Here is a 10,283-nt window from a genome sequence, read left to right on the forward strand (position 1 = left end):
CCGTGGGGGGCGCCACGCAGCTCAGGGTCACCGGCTGGCCCTCCTCCACCTCCACCGTCTCCGCGGGGCCCAGGGAGGCCGCTGCGAGTGTGAGAATAAACAGTCATCTTTCCTGTCCAATAGCAGCTGCCATTTCTGCCCACATGACCTGCAGCTCCTGGGGCCCCATCTGGAAACCACAAAGGCCAGCCCCTCCCTTTGAATTAGCCAATTGGGAAAGACTGTGCGCCTGAGCTCCAATCAGGAGTGGGGGACGAGTCACGTGCGTCAGGATTAATCTGAGGGACCGGCTCAGGGCAGGTGCTCCCAGACCCTGCGCCTCCTGGGGAGGGAAGCTGTGCCTGCGGCCTGGCCCTTCGGCTCTGCGCGCACCGGGGCCCCTGGATTCGGGGCGCCTTATTTCTTACACAAGGGAGAGAAGGGGTGTGGTCAGCTGGCTCCAGAACCCAGTACCACCCGCAGGGACTCAGCCTCAATCCACCACCCCAATTATTCGAGTATTTATACACATTTCATCCAGAAACAGGACCTCAGCCGGCACCAACATGCGAGGGAAGATAGGCTGAAGGGGCGGGGTCTGGATGGGAAAAGGGAACAGTTGGACATCTACTGGCACTTGCTCTGTCCTGTGTCAGTTCCTCTTACCTACATTTATTTATTTATTTATTTATTTATTTATTTATTTATTATGTTTTTATTGACCATTAGAGAGAGAGGAAGGGAGAGGGATAGAGAGAAACATGGATGAGAGAGAAACATGGATGAGAGAGAAGCATCATCCCTCGGTTGCCTCCTGCACGCCCCTGCTGGGGGTGGAGCCCGCAACTGGGCATGTGCCCTTGATCGGAATTGAACCAGCGACCTCTCGGCTCCTGGTCGACACTCAATCGCTGAGCCACACCGCCAGGCTTACCTGCATCTAATTTAACTTTCAAACTAACCCTCGAAGGAAGAATTACGCGGCTCCCTCTACAGATGAGGGAAGAGAGGCTCAAGGTCGCACAGGCCTGGGAGTGGGTCGCACCCAGGTCTGCACGCTGCAGAGTCTGCAGCCCTGGAACTCCACGGACTGAGTGAGGAGCCCCGGCCCGGCATCCTGGCCTTGCTTATGAAGGAGCAATGCGTGCCTCCCGCACCTTGCAGGCATCCAGGATAGAGGGGAGGACGGGCTCCCCGCCCCCGTCACAGCCCCAGGGAACAGCAAACAACTGATGTGAAGCAGCTGTGAGTTTACCCCCCAAAAAGGACGGGGATAGGAAAAACAAGTTGGCACCTTTGTTGCTGTTTGTTATTTCTTCAAGTTTTAAATTTAAAAAATACTTTTTCTGAGGATGACAATTCTTATCAATGAGAGTACAAAACACTCCCAGAAGCATGAGAATATTGTGCGGTTAGAAATTATGAACATGAAATATAATGAGTCTTACTGCATTAGTTTAAATTTTAAAAAAAGAAAGAAGAAGGGAGTTATTTGCTTGTGATAAATTTCAAGTATTAGGAAAAGTACTTTGGAGAGCTCTGGGAATTCACTGTTCCATTCCAGAATTGTTCCAGAATTCTGCTTAGGGTGGGTCCTTGGCAATATTCTAATCTATAGAATCAATCCACAATTGAATAATAAGGATATTAGTAGAGAGGCTTTGAGTGACAACAGAATTTTTTTAAGGTTAAACAGCTTCTGAGCCAAGAGTCTGAACCTAGAACTAACCCCATTGTCTCCATAGCCATGGCATCAAGATTCTTGCTTTGCTCTCTAGTTCTTGTGCATTATCTCGCTTCCCACAAACCGATGGAACTTTCTGGAGGGCAGTGAGTATGCCTTTCATTTCTCCAAAATTCATTCCTTACAGGAACGTTCACTGTGAGCTTAAGAGAGGGTTTAATGCCAGCTCTCATGCTGGCACTGCAGTGCAGGCAGCAGGCAGCACTGCTGCAATCCCCTTGCTAATAAGAACACTGACAGGAGGGAAGTGGCTACACTGAATCCATGACAGAGTAAAAACTAGTGTTAATCAGCAGCCCTGGTTTCACCCTTGAGGCCCGAGGTTTATACTTAGAAATGTTGCCCATGTGCTTCCCTTTGGTAAAATGATTGTGGAGACAGGAAGCCTGCATCTGGGAGATGGGAGTGGCAAGATTTATCAGCGGCCTGTCTATGAATAAACTAGAGGCCCGATGCACGAAATCGTGCAAGGGGCTTGGCCCTCGGCCTGCCTCGGCCCTCACAGCCCCTGCTTCGTCCGGAAGGTCGTCCGAAGGCCATTGGGCTGTTTGGTCTAATTAGCATATTACGCTTTTATTATTAGAGGTGTCTCTCATTTTAGGGATCATGGTCTTTTGCTTGGGATAATGCCTAGGAATTAAATTGTCTGGCTTTTCAGCACATGGTGAGAATTGTGTCTCCTAAGGTCAGTGTTTGCTCCTGTAATTCAGGATCAGGCGCTGACCAGACTGACCACGACGGGAGATGCCTGTGCTTAGATGGAAAGGGGCTGTGTTTCGGGCATAGAAAATGCATTGTTCTCTTTACTCTTTGCTCCAAGCCTTGCTGTTGGCTGCACAGGCCTCTTTGTCTTTCAGGTTGTCATGTAGACCCCGGGCTTGATTCAGAGGCAGGAAGTCACTGTAGACAGGAGAGCAGTCTGTGCGGGGGAGGGGGTGGGGGGGGGCCTTGAAAAGCTTGCTCCACGTGTCCAGGTCAGGTGAGAGGGCGGGAGGTGTGAGGGTGGGAGGTGGGAGAGCAGGAGGGGAGAGGGTGGGAGAGAGCTGACCTAGGTGCAGGACACGTCTTCTAAGTAACCGTTCCCCATGATCCTCTCACTGACACTGAAAACTGAACTGGAGCTCCTCTGTTCAACTGTTTTCACCTAAGTTTGGAGTCAGAGCTTCACCTTCTGCATCAGAGGGCTGGGGTGTGGGGTCTTCTCTGCTCACCACTTCCTCCCTGCAGGATCTAGAAACACACACCCTTTCTCTGGGGCCTGAGCGCCTGTGCTCCTGCCAGTGTTCCCTGTCTGAGCTCCAGAGTTCCATGGGGCTCGGACATGCTCACGGGCAGGGCTCGGCGGGGAGGGACTGAGGTCTCCCTGGGTGTGACCACTCACATTGGTAGGTCATGCTCATGGAGTGGACTGTGGACTCTGGGATTGGTTGTTACTGCGGTGGCTGGAGTCATCTCTCCGTGCCCAGCTTGTGCTATGAGGTTCCTTGCTGAGCCAGGCTGTGAGGGCTCTTCACCGGGACTGGTTTGTGTACAGAAATGGGACCTGTGACCTTCCCCATCTCCACTTCCAACCCCATCAACTAACTGTGCCGACAGGGGGATGGCTTCACGCCAAAGCACGAGACCACCCTTCAAGCAGCCCTCACGGCCACCTGCACAGCACACGCAAGTACAACATGTGCCCTCCTAGCACCCTCAGTGCTCGCCCGGGTGGGATTGCAGTGCCTGGTCTCCACCTCCACTTGAGGTCATCACAGCAGACTGCAGAGAGAACGAAGGATTCTTCCTTTTTCTCACTTCGTAGGTTAGATTTGCGTATGATAATATTAAAAGCTCCAGAACAGAGTCTGTCCTGCAGGGACCCTCAATGGACGTGTCCAACTGGAACTCATTATTCCTACTGCTCCCCAGGCCACACGTACACCTCACACAGTCGTGCCACCTCTTCCTTCCAGTGCTTCCTAGTCTTCATTAGCGTCAGCGCCAGCACTGCATACCAGGGATTTGAGAGGCTCCCTCTCTCTCCAAAACATATCTTTAATCAATTATTCCTCTCTCTCTTTTTATTTGTTTACTTTTTACTACTATTACTGCTTTAGTTGAGGCATCCCTGGTTTCTTTCTTTGCCACTGCAATCACTTCCTGCTAGTCTCTGCTCCTTCTAGTTTATCATCCTCATCTGCTTCTAGAATTACATTTTTTAAAACATAAATTTGATCACATGTGTTCCTTTCCTAGACTTCTTGGTATGGCTCCATTGCTTGTAAGAATCACACCAAAATTCCAGAAGGTTCCTGCCTTCTCCTCAGCACCACTGGCTGAGGCTCCTTTTCGAACGCCCCATGCAGAAGGCCATTTGCTGCTCTCAGGGAGGTCCAGGCTCGGGACACACCGGGCTCCGGTCCCAGCTGTCCTCTGGGCCTAGAATACCTTTCTTCTCTCTTTCAAGATTCAATTCAAATTACACCACTTTTGTCCAACCTGCCAACAGCCTTTAGGTCCACCCTCCCACAAGGACCTGCTGACACTCCTCCAGGCCCCACAGGCTCAGACTGGACTTCTCTCAAGCACTTAGCACAGCCCTTTGCACATAGTGGTTACAAGCCTGTCCCCGGGGCGAGGCTACACTCTCCTTGGAGAAACTGTTTGCCGTTCCTGCATTTCATATGACCAGGTCCTAGCACAGAGGAAGGCTGTAAGTATCAGTTGAATTAATGACTAAAAATGAGTAAATGCATAATGTATATATGCAGTAATAAGATGCTGACTTTGTAATTATTATGTTGAATAATAAAGATTAGAGCTAAGTTAAAACCAGACACATGCAACGAGGTCATTCTCAAACCAGAGCTTATTCCATGAACGATGAGTTAGGAGGCAAGCTCTGCTCCCTCAGTGCATTACAAGGAGGAGCAATTCTACTTTGTAGATAGAATAAATACATGAAATAACAAGTGAAACAGTCTGTCAGAATCGAATTACTTTCAATACAACTTTAAATAAAATGTTTCAAATATGTGTCAGTGCACATAAGGCTTTTCCTGGTCCAAAGACGGGTCAGCAGGACCCACTCACCCTGCAGCTGTGCTGTTGTCTTCCGTGTCCGACCTCCACCAGGTAACCAGAGTGGAGGCCACAGGGGTGGGTGCGAATCATCCACAATATAGGGCAATGGGATTCATGGACACATTCTTCATTCTTATTGTTTTAACCATCCTAGCACCTATTTATGCCAATGACAACCTTGACAAGAGGGCAGGCTCCAAGATTATGGGACTTCTCTGGTCTATAAATTTTTCGCAGCCTTAGAAGTTGTACACTAGAAAGTAGAGTGATGTTCCCGTAATACAATTAGCTAAAAACAGCTGACATTTTACAGTGGTGCCAAAATGGATTTGCTGCCTCTTTACCAAGAAAGCAACATGGTCAGCTCCTTTCTTGTTTGGGACTCTGTGGGCCTGAGCAAGGTCAGGCCAGTGGCAGCCGGCACGCAGCCCTCGGGGAGGCCAGGTGCCCTCTGGGGCCTTAGATGAGTTTTCACATGGGGGTTTCTCAAAAATGGATCTCCCAACTGTGTGATCAGTGGCTGTCAAACTTTTGATCCACATTAAGGAACACATTTTCTGTCACAACCCAGTACACACACACACACACACACACACACACACACACGCACATATAAGCATACACACACACATACATGTACACAGATTGGTTCACAAGAAAATACTTTTACTACATGCTTTGTAGGCTGCTACTTACATTATCATTAACTAGTTGTGAAAACTTGGGCAGGTTACCTAACTTCTTTTAACCTCAAATTTTATCATATGTAAATTAGGGATGTTAATACCTATCTCAGTATCTTTGCTAAAATTAAATGTAATTAACAAAAATTACCCAGTACTGTGCATTGCACAATAAACATATTTCTCTCTCCTCTTTATGAATAATACTTGAGTGTATTTCTAAATGACTTGTGTCAGGTTTACCTAGGTTATAAAACATAGTCATTGCTGTTTTTATTTAAAATTTCATTTTTGTGAGGCAGTTTCACATGACAATAACTTGAATCCTGAAAAAGTTAAGGTCAGTTAAGGGCTTTAAACTTCAGACTAATTTAAAGCATTGTAATTGTAGCTGTCTAAATGTGTGTTTTTCTGAATGTAAGTAGCTATTCTTTAAGTCAGTTATTAAAGGAACTGATATTATTTATTAACAAAATTGAATACTTATCAAGAACCTTAGGGTACAGGGATCAAACAAGAAGGCACAAATTGAAGTGTATAAAATAAAATACTATGTAAAGTAGGAAATCTAGTTTGTAAATAGAGCCTTTCCGATGCAATTCTATGGTGAGTCAGACTTAGAATAATAACTGCATTTGTGAAACATACCTCCAGGCCCAGGGTTTGAAAACACACACACACACACACACACACACACACACACACACACACCAGCAAGCAGCACTTTCATGTGTGGTTTCCTCTGCAAGAATATGATACAAGTTGCAACCAATCAGGGACCCCACCTTGGGCAGGAATAATGTTACCTGCGCTCAAAAGGTAACTGAGTCTTTAATTTGCATAATGCTACATTGGAATCAAAAAACAAAAATAAAATTCGAAAATTATAATACAATGTAAAGTATAACTGGCTCTTAGGACATCAGCACTACGTTCCGCTGTGCTCATTATGATCTCTGACCTCATGAGGAGTCCTGTAGCACTTGGCTATGTTCAAAGTGCTTTCACATTTGAAATTTGAATCTTCTAACAATCCAGGGAGTTTGGTATATCAAACATTGTTATCATCTTCATTTCAAGATACAGACATTGCATTTCAGAACAGTTATATTATTTGGCTAAGACTTCTAAAGCAAGGAAATTTTAAATCCAAAGCTGATGCTCTTTTAGCTGGTACACTTGTTACATTTTGCCATACAAGGTCCCCCAGAGACACACACTGCAGTAATCCTTGCCGTCGGTCCCCATTACCCTTAAATAGACGCACTAGCTCCCCTCAGATGTGCCCTGGAGCATCTGAGCACATTTACCTGGGTTATCTTCTATAGTAGTTCCTCTGAGGATGCAGTTGGTTGACTGGAAGTTTTGGCAAAACATTAAGTCAAATGAGCATCAGAAAACATTAGCTCTAAGGCCTTACCTGGCAGGGACCACCACACCAGCAAGCTGCAAACTCCCCACCACATGCTGCGCTGGGTGCTGTCGCCCTGGCTTCCTTCAGAGCCTGAAGGCGAGGGCAGAGTGGTTTCTTTTGAAGGGGAGCGGCCGCGGCTCTGTGACCTCATGGGTCGCCCGCCTCCCGGGCCTGGAAGCCCCCGCTTAGCTAGCTGCCCCCAAACACCTCCTGCTGGAACATGCACAGGCCGCACGTGTCACCTTGACTGTGGAGAGAGGAGTGATGTGTTGGTGGCACAAATGATTCTACCCCACGTGGGTAGTACTGGTACGTCAACTAGTTGCAAGGCCTGGGAGGTGGGGGGGTGGAGGTGTGGGAGAGATGTCAAAAAGTCCCTGTGTGGTAATGTCACCTTATTGTCACAGTACTTGTCTAGTTTACTAAACAATTATAATTAAATAAGTTGGCTAAACCCTTGGGGATATTTTATATTTCTAATTCTGGCAACAATTTATAATGGTTATTAGGATCAGAGTTCATTCATTCACATATTTGCTCATTTAAAAAATCTACCCATCCATCATCCATCCATCCATCCATCTATCATCCATCCATCCATCCATCCCTTCATCTATTCAGCCACCTAGTATGCATTGTTTTAAGATATAATCAGGTATAACAGATAAATCCTTGTTTTTAGGAGATTGTGATCTAGTGGGGGTGACAATATATAAATGAATAATTTTGATATTTAATCCTCAATAATTGGACAAATTGAGATAGACTCAATTTCATTCTTCCAGGGACACACAGCAACATACTAAGAGATTTATGTCTAGAAAATAGAGGCTAATCTGTAATATTTGAAAAATTATAAAGGAAATATTTTCTGGTTCTAATTGACATGAGTGTTAATAGTCTGTAAATGTGTCAAGAGCTTGGGTAGGGAAAATTCTATCCATCAAAAATGTCTTTCAAATGTGTTACCTATTCAACAGGTAGAAAGAATAAAAAGAGGAGAGAAAATCGACCTTCCTTAAGAAGTTTAGCACAAATCTAATATGTCTCAAACAGTATGGCGACATGACCGCCTAGGGCCATCAGCTGAAATGCAGATGGATAGGGTCAGCCCCGCTTGATTAATCAGACTCCCACTTGAATGAGGAGCCTCCTGTGTCTGCCAGGCTCTCCAGGTGTGTCCAGGAGTCTGGCAGCGCTGACTGTGAGTGGAGCAGAAACCCAGGGAGTGGGCGCTGCTATCAGCCGGTGGGTGGGGCCATAGAAGGTTCTCCTGTTGGTTGACTGTATTGAAATATATTGACTTCCTTCTGGAATCAGGGAGCATTGCATTGTACCATTTTAAAAAATAAAGAATTAAGGCCATGCTGGTGTGGCTCAGTGGCTGAGTGTCAACCTATGAACCGGAAGATCACTGGTTTGATTCCTGGTCAGGGCACTGCCTGGTTGTGGGCTGGATCCCCGGTAGGGGGCATGCAGGAGGGAACCGATCAATGATTCTCTCTCATCATTGATGTCTGTCTGTCTCTCCCTCTCCCTCCCTCTCTCTCTAAAAATAATTAAAAATTTTCTAAATAAAGAATTAAGGAGTTTGCCTGAGGTGACACAGTGAGTCAGTAGCAGAACTGAGACACTTTTGAGTCTTTGGTGATAATTATTTTTCCTCATAAGGTTCCCTCCATGGACTCCAGTTTTTATAGTTCAGGCTCCATGGGTGTCTAAGCATTTGACTTTCCTGCTGATGCCATGCCCTTGCTTTCGAGTGAGGCTTTATTGTTATACCCTGTCGCCTACCCTCTTAAGAAAGCCCCAGAAAAGTACACAAAAAGTTCATGGAGGTGAGAACTGACCAGAGCTAGTGCCCAGCTTCTCACACTTCCCCTAGAGGAGTGCTGTTCTGTGTCGGGTGTTTGGACTTTCCCAGGCAAAGCCCAGGCGGGCCACCCGCGGCGCTGTCAGTGTCCAGGATGTCCTGGACTCAGCAGCACACACCGTGGCTGATTTTTCAGACCTTGAGCTTATCATGTAATTTGAGTCTATGAGGAGGTAAAAAATCACTTTTACATGAAACAAAGTTAAAATGCCATCATAGGACTTTTCATTAAAACCTGTGAGGGGGCGGGGGTGAAGTAGGTGGAGTTGCACCAATTTTGAACTAAATTCAGGCAAGGGGCTTGCAAAAGGTTCACTTCATTTCTCTATTGTCCAATTGTGGTTTTCTGTTGAGTGAAAAAATGTACAGAAACATAGGTGAAAACAAGGAATACAGGACTCAGGTGACCAGAGAATGAAATAGTCTGAGATTGAAACTTAAATGTACAGTGTAATCCATCCCAAATGTATTGATTTAATATAGTTTCAGTGCAATACCTGTGAATGGACTCACATGACTGCAAACAGGTGGACTTTCTCTTCGCCTTCCGTTCATCTAACTGCAGGCGAATAGTGTTCATCTAACTGCAAACAGGTGGACTTTCTCTTCGCCTTCCGTTCTAAAGCTCCATTTTGATATTCTTCTTCTAGTCCAAACTCCCAATGGTTTTCTTTTGCATGAAGGACATAATCCAAACTCTCTAGCCCAGTGATGGCGAACCTTTTGAGCTCGGCGTGTAACTCTGGTGCCGTGTCACATATAGAAATTTTTTGATATTTGCAACCATAGTAAAACAAAGACTTATATTTTTGATATTTATTTTATATATGTAAATGCCATTTAACAAAGAAAAATCAACCAAAAAAATGAGTTCGCATGTCACCTCTGACAACACGCGTGTCATAGGTTCGCCATCACTGCTCTAGCCAACCATTCAAGGCCATCAGCCCTGGCCACAATCTCCCTGCAGTCCCTGTTCTGCACTCCCCAGTGTACACCCATAGGAAACTCGTGCTATATTTCAAGCACAGTTGTAGGCACACTGGGTCATAATTCCCACTGTCCTCTCTGCCAAAAGCGGCCTCTCTTCTGGGGAGACTATTCACCCTCCCAGCCCAGGTCAAGTGGGCGCTTCTCAGAGTGCAGTGGTGACCAGCGGCTAAGAACACGATTCCTAACCACAGCTTAGCTTTCTCACCTGGGAATCGGGTGTCATGACAGCACCCAGACATGGCTGTGGGGAGAACTGAAGATGTTAATATACTTTAGTGCCTGGCACATAGTAAACACTGCATGAGTTAGCTCTGACTCTCCTCTCTACTCCCAGAAAAAAATCTCTACTTTTCTTTGCCCCGTGATCGTTTCTCTCTTTATATCACACCAGTTTTATTTTGATTTGCATTAGATTTAGTTGAACACACATCTGTCTCCCTTGCTAGACCCTGAGCTCCCTGGAAGCAGAGTTTGCTTCTTACTTACCTGAGTGTCGCTGAGGCCTGGCATGTCCCTTTCATAAGATAGCTG

The sequence above is a fragment of the Myotis brandtii genome, unplaced genomic scaffold, assembly GCF_000412655.1.
Source record: "Myotis brandtii unplaced genomic scaffold, ASM41265v1 scaffold1089, whole genome shotgun sequence".
Lineage (NCBI taxonomy): Eukaryota > Metazoa > Chordata > Mammalia > Chiroptera > Vespertilionidae > Myotis > Myotis brandtii.